The 11,431-nt window shown below is 36.7% G+C and overlaps 1 protein-coding gene across 1 annotated transcript in view; it reads right to left on the minus strand.

Moving 5' to 3' along the window:
- VEGFC (vascular endothelial growth factor C) overlaps positions 1–10,349 on the minus strand; it is a 249,332-nt gene extending 238,983 nt beyond the window's left edge. The window contains exon 1 of the mRNA XM_080405154.1: positions 10,311–10,349. The gene's annotated coding sequence lies outside the window, so the exon portion shown is untranslated. The remainder of the gene's footprint in view (positions 1–10,310) is intronic.
- Positions 10,350–11,431: the final 1,082 nt, after the last annotated feature.

Below are 11,431 nucleotides of genomic sequence, written 5' to 3' on the forward strand. Positions count from 1 at the left end.
CTCCAGTAAAATGCATTTGCAAATGTAACTGGATGCATTTCACAACTTTGTGTTCACAGACTGAAACCTAAAGGGTTCATGACTCACAGAGCCAGCATGGTATCACAGTTGTCCTGTGACATCTATTCTATTGAAAATGCTAGTACGCAGCTCGTAATACTAAATCATTTTATCTCTATGCCAGAGTAAATAAAAGTATGTATGACTTCTGAATGTATGAATGTTCATTTTCTTAAGTTGTTTATCTCACCTAATAAAAGACAATTCTTTTGTATCAGTTTTGAGTTCTGCAGGAGATGGTCTCCTAGATATCACGCACATCCTGATTAGTAATATCATTCATCCTATTTTATATAATAGAAAAATTAAGTTAAAAACTGGTAAATTCTTAGCAGTAAAATATGAGGTAATACTTTTTAACCCTATTTTCCTAGGTGTATCTAAATCTGAAAAAGGCAGGATGTTCTTCTGCTAGTTAACACTTCTTCCATTATTCCTTTGTTAGTCTCAATAATTTCACACCCTATATTCAGCCTAATTACTTTATATCTCAAAAAATAAGATTGCCAGGCAATATATTAGAAACCTAGGTATGAATCTACCTTGTAAACAAAGAGGACATCTAGGAATTCAAAGTCCCCTCAGGTTTCCCACCTAGGGAGACAGATGAAGAAGCTATTTTATTTGGAAAATATTTTTACTGCAATCTTCTGACTAGTTGTCTTCCCATCATTGTCTTGTGTTTTGGGTGAATTTAGGTCAGTTACAATAATTTACTTTTTTGTGTTTACTTTCAGAGAAATTTTGCATAAACAAATGTCTTAGGCAGAAAGTATTTTCATGGAACTGGCACCACTATTTCTACCAGAAGATATTAAATTAATAAGCACAGTATCAATGTTGAGAATATGGAAGCATTTATCAAGTAAGGAAACCAAGCTAGTTCCAATAATGTCTAAATTACATTTAATATTTGTAGAGCTTCCTGATTTTGAACTAAATGGAATAAATCAATAGGAAAATCCCGTAAGCTGCTTTTAAATACAATGTGATAAATAAAAGTTTACATTTCCACACGTTTCATTATAGGGAGATCTACATATAAAGTTACTCTCTTGGTTTTAAAAAACAGCTTCACTACCTTTTATAGAAATGTGCATTTGAAACTGAAATACAGATATATGTGAATAGAAGCAACAGAAGTAACCTTATTCGGGACATTACTCAAAGCCTCTGTTTGTTAGGAAATGGGCAAGAGAACTTGAAGATTTATTACTCCATTGTCTAAATGAAGGTGCCTGTGCACTATTAACAGTCTTTATGCCATTCAGTCTCCAAACAGTTTGAGGACATAAGCTTTCATGCCTGGAATGCCAAGTACAAGAACTTAGTACCAAACTTGCTAGGTTAAATAAGTGAATTTACAAAGCTATTTCTGGCTAAAACTAGTCTATCATGATAAGAAAGTAACAATCCTACAAAAGATATTTTCCCTTGTGATGTTTCAGAATACCGCACTTCATTGCTGAAAAAATGTATGGAATAGTAAAATATTTTTTGTTTTATCATACTTTTAAAAATGGAAAGATAAATATTTTTATACTACTACCATCTCCTCTCCAGTCATTCTTTCACCCTCCTCTTCCCTTTCAGTTTAATGTATGTTTTTCTTTCTATCACTGATATGAATCACTCTTAGAAATAACACAGTAGTATCCTCTGAGTGAAAATTCTGCCTCAGACTATATATCCAGTCAGTATCTGTGTACACAAATGAGTCTCAGCCATGTAAGCTAGGGAGAGCATTGTTACATTATTCATTTCATTTCTTGACCACAAAGACGATGCTTTGAAGAAAATTCCATGGATGCTGAGACTGTGGCAAACTACTATGCACACTAACATGCTCTCATGAGTCCAATAAAACATTATTAGGCAACTTAAGGTGGACTCTTAGTTTAAGTGCTTTTTATACTGTGGCATGTATTTTTCACGATATAAAAATGCTTCTTAGAATAAAGCTTCCAGGAGCAAAGGAGGTTTTGTATCAAAAGGTTTTCAATCAGGAATATGCATACTGCCAAAGAGAAGTAGTGAGATGCAAGCATCTATGCAGGGAGACTTGTGTGCCTATGGGCTCTGAAAAGCTGGAACAGAATCTGCTGTCTCTTCAGAGAGCCTCTCCCACCCAGAAGAATGCAAAGAAAAATCAAAACTAGTATCCCCTCTGTGGGAGTAGCCGCTCAGATGTCCAGTGATGCTCTCATCACCTACAACAATCAAGCTCACAGGAACGCTGGCGATCACACACTTCTCTGTATTTAATATTGGCCTCCCTTGGTTCAGTTAATTCAGTTCTCTTCTTCCATCTGAGCTTCAAACAAAGGTTTGGGAAAAAAGAGCGAAAGCCAAAACCAAACTGAGTCCAAAGAGATTATAATCTCTCTTGCTTCATGTTAATTCTGATGGATGTGACAAAGTTCCTTTCTCAGCCCTCACAAAGTCAGTAAAAGGTTCCAATGACTAGAACTAATCAGGCTTTACTAAAAATCGGTAGGTAATTAGACCCTGAGTTTTTCTTCTAGTTCAGACTGGTTTTGCATTTTATTACAAACAAGTCAGAAGATACAAGGCCAATTGTGCTTAATCACTGAAAGAAGGAAAAGGCTGATATACTACTTTGTGTCAGTAAGTTTCTTTGTTACTGGGTAACTAAAACCCCTGCAATGTGGTATTACAACACGCACTGCTCAGTTTATCAGCCCTTACACATGCAATGGGCAATCAGCTCTGAATTCTTACTTCCTTGGCATTCTCAAAAATTTATCTGGAAGTGGGTCTGCAGACCGCATATTTGAACACATGCACACTGCATAAAAAGTGATCTTGACCTCACTAATCGATGTTGGTTTGGGGTAATACTACTCACATAAAGCAGAGTTTGCTTACATATTTGTTCTGTAATGGCATTTTCCTCGCATGGAAATCTGTCAATTTGCTTTCTGTTGCAAAATAGTATATATAGGTCAGGATCCGAATGAAGAGAAACAAACCTGTGTGAATAAAAAAACCTGTCTATGCCTGGACTTCTATAGTATGCACATTATTTCCTATAGGAATACTTATATTTGTCTAGAAAAGCAAATCTTACTATTGAGCTTCTATTTTATATTGTGTTGTATTTAGAAAGGCCCAACTGTGCCTATAAAATCATGTACACAGACCTTAGCTGTAGTTGCAGCAGATTTATTAATAGAATGGAAAGGTTTCTCCCTGTTCCAATGTATATTTTGCTAAATCTTTAGAGATCATCTTTAGGGTAAGCTTCTAATAAGTCCAGCAGCTGAAAATCAGCTGTTCTTTTTTAAGGTGTTCCTTTTTGTGGATTGAGCATAATTTTCATGTCCAGTACAATGTGACATGCAACAAGGCAGGTATCTTTCTGAAGATGTTCATATTGGCTCACTGCTTTCCAACATGTAACAAAACAAACAAAAGGACTATCTAATTTCACTCCATTTTGAAATATGGCCTTAAATACAGATAGTAATCTTTTCATTTAGTCATTTTTTTAAACCTGTTGCCCAGCTTGGATTGGCAGCAAGTAACTGTTGAAAAATGAAGGCTGTCTTCTATAGAATGTACTCTTTTGTGACTTTAGTTCTGGAATGTTTTTCCCTAGTTCTATGGGAGGAACGCATACATTGCTAAGACTTTTTATTGAATGCGCTTATGGAGATAAGGAGAATGCTTAAGGAGATGTATGATGTAAGTATGCAAGACATATGTATGTGTTAGTCCTCATATTCAGTTTAATTACAAAGAAAGTAATGTATTTTTCAGAACCAAAATTGACATAATGTGAGCTAGTAAGAGACCATACCCAATACATTTAGCTCTTAGGTATGAAGAAATAATTTCAAGAGAAAGATTTTTCATGTTTGAGCTGCAGTCTTTGCAAATTAAAGAATACCACGATTGGAATACTGGCTCACTGGACTGACAGTATAGAATATCGGATCAAAGGCAGGTTCTGCTACTATTACTAAGGAACCATACTTTACAGATAATCTTTTTGCCTCCACAAGCAGAATATTATTTTGCATGAATAACCTTATTAGGAATATGATTTTTCATCAAGTTGAATATTCATTATTATTCTTCCTCTCTCTCCCTATACATGTTTTACGGTGAGGTTTTGATACTTGCTAGTCAAAGTACTTGGCCATTTCAACAACAGCAAGTAATTTGCTCTGTACAAACCAGTGAGGTGCTCCCACACAACAGGAAGGAAAAAGCACAAGAGAAATTGAGATTCTGAGTCATAATTCACTTCCTGGTGTACTCATGGACCACATACCTTCTCGTTACCCCCTTGCACAGGGTGGATCAGAGAAATACAATTTAGACAACAAATACTAGATCTTAGAATGAGATTTAAGTAGTACAGTGGGAGTCAGCTCCAACTGAAACAAATACAGCTTTCTGTGTACAAGTTTAAAGTGCACTCTTTGAACTCAACAGAAGAAAATCCTACAAACATTTGCTTTAGATTGTTCTAAATTGTCAAATTAAAAGCACCTGGTGGAAGCACTTGAAAAATTTCTGACCAAACCAGGCTTGCTCAGAAACCTCCATTACCCCTCAGCACAAAAATCCCTAGGTTTCCTAAATCCATGGATTCAGAGAAGCCCATTTGTGGACTACATGGCAGGACAAAACTGAAGTTTTCCAGGATCTTGAAGAATTTGCAGGAGCACACAATTTGAAGTAAAGGTGAAAGCATTTGGGCTTTTGGGTCCTGCATTTCTGAAGTATGGCTCTAGGAACTCTAAAATGACTGATCTTTCTGTCCCAGAGGAGAGGTCTGAGTCTTTTACTAAAAATTTAGATAGTATCATTCAGGACTAGAAGAATATCAAATTTTGAAATTGCAAGTAAACGGAATTACCTTTCTTTAAATTAAAAAAAAAAATTCCTATTTTAGAAACTCTTCCTATTAGCTGGCAGTAAGCAGTTATGAAATTGCACACCCTGTTGACATGTTTCTAACAAGGGATTATTCCTTCAGTTCAAAGTAGATAATTGCTAGATTGAAAGTGGTTTACATGGATGAGACATATTAGCTGGCATTAAAATTGTTCCAAACCATTATTTAATCTTTTGAAAAGGAAAAGGTTTAGTAAATAGTCTTAAAGGTTTCAACTTCAACATTGCTTAAGAAAGAAAACACGTTGAAAGCATCTCTTTAGCTGGATCAGATTTGACTGTTGTTGAACAAGCAAAGAATAAAGACAAAATTAATGCAAAATATCCACTTACAATAAAACTAAATATTATCATAATAAATTATGCTATCAAGTGTCTTTCATTTTACCTAGTATTCTGTTCACAGATGATTGTATCTGGAAGGTATCACAACCTATTGAGTTTTGAATAAGACTTTACTACAAATTTTTGAGCAAGGAGGAAATACAGGTTTTAATTAAAGAGAACTGGCATATAGGTTTTTTGCAATTATTAAGTGAAAGGCAAGTTAAAATAGTTTGGTTGGTAAGAGAGCAGTACATAAGAGATCATAATCAAAGCAGAACTCTATTCAAAATTCAGCATTGTTAGGGTATCACAAAAAATAACTTCTCTAGGTTTTTTATGTCATCATTCTATCCGAGTGTAGAAAGGATCCCAGAAGACAGTTTTATACTGTCATAGTAAAATAGTACATATGAAGGGACAAGATCAGGAGGACAAGGAAAACCCACCAGGCAAGCAAGGGTGTAAAGTCATGCTGGGCATGGTGCATTTTTAACTCTACAAGTTCCAGGAAACTGCAATGGGATTCCTACGGTACAGGCCAGACTGCCAATCCTCCCCAAGGACACAGGATCTCTTATTTCTGTACTGAGGGAGATTCAAAAATCTTGCAGTGTTAAACCCAAGCTACCATATTCTAATGCAGGATCAGGCAAGAAAGAGAAGAGTTATGCAGCATATTCTTACACAGGATTATCGTCAGGTATGTAAAGGGGCAAGGGCACTTCAGCTCCATCTTCAGTTATCCCGTTTGTTTCATAGTTTTGGCATCCCAGTCGATACTGTAATTCCTTGCCAAATACTGTCATGTGAAGTAGATGACAAACTAAGACCGCCTGGACTGCAAATTCTACTCATCATACAAAGGTGACAAGTTTGCAATATTGTGACAGATTTTCCTCTGTTCAACTCAGGTCTATAGATGTTTAGGTTTGAGGCTGTTTTAAAACCCAGGTTACTTTTCTACTAGTACCTTGACCTAATTATGCTGAGTAAAACCCAGTTCTTTGTGAACTGCTCTAGCAGTTCCATTTCAGTACCGGATATCTGTACAATACACATAGTATTTATATTCTAAAAAGAGAAGTCTCAAAACAAAGGAATGCTGACAGGCGATTAATGAATATTTTTTTTTTCCCCCGGCAACAGAATTCTTTGCTTTTCTAAAAATATTTTAAATCATTAATATATTTTCTGTCATATCCATATAATTTTCTATAAAGAGAACAGATGTTTCAATGAACAGGAATTAGTCATACTGAATGAATATATCGTAAGAAAGGAAATCAGAAATCAAATTTTTATATAGATATATATACACACACACGATTCAGATCCATCCACAAAAAGTATTTTCAAAGATATTACTGCTAAACCTTATGCAATATGTCAGTTGAAATGTATTTTTGAAATAAGAATTTAACAAAAAGCCCAGTATTTTTCATTTTTAAGGAGATTTACAAAATTTGTAGGAAGCATTTGAAAGAGTCACAAAAAAAGGAATTTCAAACAAAACAATTTAAAGAAAAATTAATCTGACTTGATGAAATAATAGGTTCTGCTTTCAAATAAGAGTCACTAGAGCAATATTGAATTTGCTGAGGTATGAATGATATGGCATTCAGGAACACGGTTGTTATGCTCAGTAACAAGGCAGTTTTTGCCTTACATATGGTTTTTGGAGAAAAGATTTACATGTTCTCATTATCTCTGAACACTCATGAGAAAGCATGGAAGCAAGCAGACTGTCCCTACAGTTTACACGAGGAAAAGATTTCTGTTTATCATAATGATCTCTTCAATCTTTTTAATCCTCTGTTAAAAAGAGCAAGACAGCTGCATTTGAAGCCCTTCTTCCAGCTGTGTATTGCTCAGTTGCTGCTTTTTCACAGAATTGGGGGATTGGTGTAACTAGACTGAAGGGAGTTGGGTCATGCTTAACAATTAACTCTGCTAATACAGCTGATGTGTCCAAATGTTCCTTTTGGGTATCTGTGTAAACATTTTCTCTTGATAATTCTCTACTCTCCACTTCTTAAAATAATGAATTGGCAGCTTTTCCCACTATCTACAGTCTGTGCTTATCAACTTTTAAGTTAAATATATGAGAATGCAATTTCTTTATTAATAAATAGAGCAAATAATGGCATTACAAGAGATTATTAAGGTGACCTCAGAAAGCAGATTATGAACTGACATTACTGCAGAGTGGACATCAACATTTATAATATCCATCAAGAAAGATTACGAATTCTACACTGCTGAGTACTTCTACAATTGCAGCTTGACAGACTTACCAGTGAAGTATAATTCAGCCTTTATATAACAGTCTTTAATTTGGATCATTAATGTTGCAGTTAGACAGGGTTTAATCCTGGAAGAAGCTAAGGCTTGAGTTAGTAGAGTTAATGGAACTCAGTACTTTACAGAATCAGGCCAGAAATGGCAAACTTTGTAGTTGCCAAAAAGATAAGCATAAGAAGGGCTAGAAGCTGTTAGAAGAATGAAGAATATTTGAAAACAAGTTACCACGGTGAAGGGAATAAACAGTTATATTAGGAAGCACAGCAACATGGAGTCAAGTGCCATTAGACTAATGAGAAAAATGTTCTTTTCCTTGTTCCACTACAGAAACAAGGTATTTCACCTCTTCTCTTCTTCTTTTGCCTTTCTGATATTATATTCTTCAGAGCTCTGTCCCTCATTATATTTTGTATAGTGCTTAACAGGACAGCTCCTTAATCATGATTATAATCACCAGGAATAGTTGTAATTAAAAAAACAAAACAAAACAAAACACAACCAAACAAATATGTGTTATGAATCCTGTTCTTCTTGAGAAAGGGATATAAGGACACAGGAATAACCAGAATGTCTAAACTCAAAATCACAATGAAAATCTGTTGCTGCCAAACACTGAAGTGCCTGACTCATTAAGCACTGCCCTACTTGAGCCATGCACGTAGCATTTCTATGGTAGGCTTTTGTTCAAACCCAGAACTATATGCTTGGCAGGGATTAACTCCTAATCTCCATGTAAGCCTGGTACCATTCAGAAGACAAGTGCCACGCAAATCCAGAGTCCAGATCTAGCAGGCATGTTCAGATCACACCTTGCACATACGGAGAGGAGTAACCTACTTCCAAACTTCACCTACGACTCCTTTATGTCTCTGCAGAGAAACAAGGCATGCAGTCACAGCCCTCATACCAGGAATAAGGAAATCAGATGCTGCCACTTCAATTGTCCAGCTTCTGAATCTCTGAAATCTCTCCCTCCTTCCTGACCCCCACTTTGGACTTTCTCTGTAACCCCACCAAGCTATTCCTCATGGGGCATACTGCACTCAGGCTTTAGTTTAGACCTGTAATACGCTGTTTATGTGAACCTTCCCATCAGCTCTGTTTACTGTGCCAATCATATCACAGAATTTCTTTCCTTTCAGAGGATGCTCAGTTGGAAGATTCGGTCCAACTTTCATGAAATGTGCTTTGTGGTAGGCTCTTATGGGAAGCAACCACCACTGGCAGGAGAATCACCACTTTTTCCCTCCCTGTTCCTTACCTCTTGTTTTGTAAATTTTAGTTAGTTCTGGAGAAAATTAAAACACATAACAAAGGGCACAACAAAGTTGATAATAGTTATTTTAATAGTTAGTAAACATTATTCAATAACATAACAACCAATCAGAGTGCAACATTTGTATCTATTTAGCATACTCCAATCATTGCTAATAGCATCAGAAACAAGAACAACTAGTAGGCAGTCTGAGAAAATCCTCGTGAAAAGTATATAGTACTAGAAGAACAGCATGGTGTAAAACTGTCCTGGCCACCATCTTCATCCTTCATCATCCCCACCTGCTGCACTTTTTCTCCTGAATTAGTTTCCTCCATTAAACATGATGTATCCTTGAGCTACAGATCGAACTAAGGAACCTTTGTGCCTGTCTCTGTAAGTCTGACTCAACGTCCTCTTTGTAAGTGTCCTCCTTTCCTGAAAGCCCTACCTTTCACAGTGCTTTCTGCTGCTTTCATTCCACCTACTAAGATACAGATGAGTGCTCTTCTTTAAAACAAAACAAAACAAAAAAATAACAAGAGGAAAATAAAAAAGAAGACAAGGCACCAGTGAAATCTTGCTCTCCTAAAGCAAAATCTTGCAATTTCTCTCCATCAATGAATGCAGTTGTACATATTGATTAAGGGCAATAAATCCTTTCCTGCTATTAGCTCATAACGGAGAACACCCTGCCCGTCCATGGTGTTCTTATAGTGCATGGGATTTCAACTCTTGAATCTTTCTAGACATGCTGTAATAGTTGTCTTCATGAACTAGAGGACAGAACTGTGTCATGGAACAGGAAGATAAGGCTCCTCTGGAATAGCTCAGATTCTGCCTGTCTGACGCATAAAAGTCTAGGAACATTTTTACTTCCTTTCCCATGGTCATAAACTCTGGAGAGTATGTGGAACTTGTGTCAAAGGGGAAGACTACTGACTTAATGAGTTATGTTGCTTATCCTTATTTAAGAATTTGTCTGAATCAGACAATTGCTGTCGGAAACATCCTCCTCTGCTAAGAACCATGGAGGTATTTTTGTCTTGTAGGCCTTCCTTGAGATGGGGAAAATCTTTGTCTCCCATATATAATCTTAGCTCTTGGGCAGTTGTTGTAAGAGCTCATATTTTAGTGCTCAAAAGCACCAAATTCAAACTGAGCTGTGTAATGATATTCTAAATAAATTGACAAAGAGTTGTAAGTTACAGCAAAATCAAATGAGTGATGAGAAACTCAATGCGGAACAGAAAGGACAATATAAAGAGCAAACTAAAAAATAAGGTAGTGTAACAGATGAGTAGAGAGTTAACACTTTCTCTGACTGATTCTTCTGCCTCTGCCTCCGAAACCTCAGTTAGCAAGAGAGTACCCTCTCCGAGTACATCGATTGCCACTAAACCAAAATAAAATATGAAGAAAAAGCAATTCAACTTACCAAAGTTGGTTGTACAAACATTCTCTTCCCCTCTGCTCCTGGGAAAGCAGCTATTATGGATGGCAATGTACGAGTCACTATTCCCACAGGGACACTGAGTACTACCAAGAGAGAGTGGTTTTATACTGGCAGTATACTGGCAGTATTTAGCATTTGTCTGCATCTGGATGGATTCCAGTCATTGTTCAGTTTTGAATAAGCAAGTGTTAGGGCACTGGGTATGTAGAAGATTATTTTTATAATATCTTTTATGAATATGCGCCTGCTTTTAGTTTTGTTTATACACATTTACATTTTTTACTAACCGTAAGAGTTGCGTCAATTTACAAAATATACATCAATGAAAATTAAATTCAGCATGGAAAATAACATTATACAAAGTCTTAGAGTTAAGTTCACTAAATCCAAGCATAGTGACAATATTCTCATGTGACTTTATTAACTTGCTATTATGCAAGAGCAGCTCAAATTATCATTCTTTTTTCCCTTCACGAGGCAGTGCCCTGCATCTGTCTTCACAGGGCTGGCCTGCTGGAACACCTACATCAGACAGGACAGTGTTTCCTGTCCCCATCCCAAGCTGACCCATGTCCTGCAGAGGTGAGCCACGTCAGAATGCTTCACGTGCAGTATCTTCACCACCTGACAGGTTGTATAAGCTTTTGCCTTAAAGAGAATCTATAACCCTAATCTGGACTCTACAGAGCTTAAAACCACAGGGGTACAGAGCAGGCCGCCTGCAAGGAAGAAGTAGGAAGAAATCCTTCTTTAGTTTGTGTAAGAAGTGGAGAGCAGTAGAATTTGGGGACGGAGTCAGGATACACGCATTTTATTCTTGTTAAAAGCCAGCAATATGTTTTACTGTTTCCCAAGCCAACACATCCTTCCTCAGAGCTTACAAAGAACAGGTCCTTATAACCAGCTCCAAAGAATTGCTTTCCAAGGGCCACAGTTTACCACAGTCCTCAAAAAAAAACCAAACAAGGAACTGTATGAGGCAAACCTGTCTTCCTGTCCTGGGATACTCCAAAATTAGGTGGCCCAGAAATACTGGGCTCTTGTTCCCAAAAGACGAAGATGCTTTCTCAGACAAGCAACATCAAAAGGAGCCTCTTCAGGGA

This window comes from Falco punctatus (genome assembly GCF_963210335.1).
Source record: "Falco punctatus genome assembly, chromosome: 1".
In the NCBI taxonomy this organism is placed as follows: Eukaryota; Metazoa; Chordata; class Aves; order Falconiformes; family Falconidae; genus Falco; species Falco punctatus.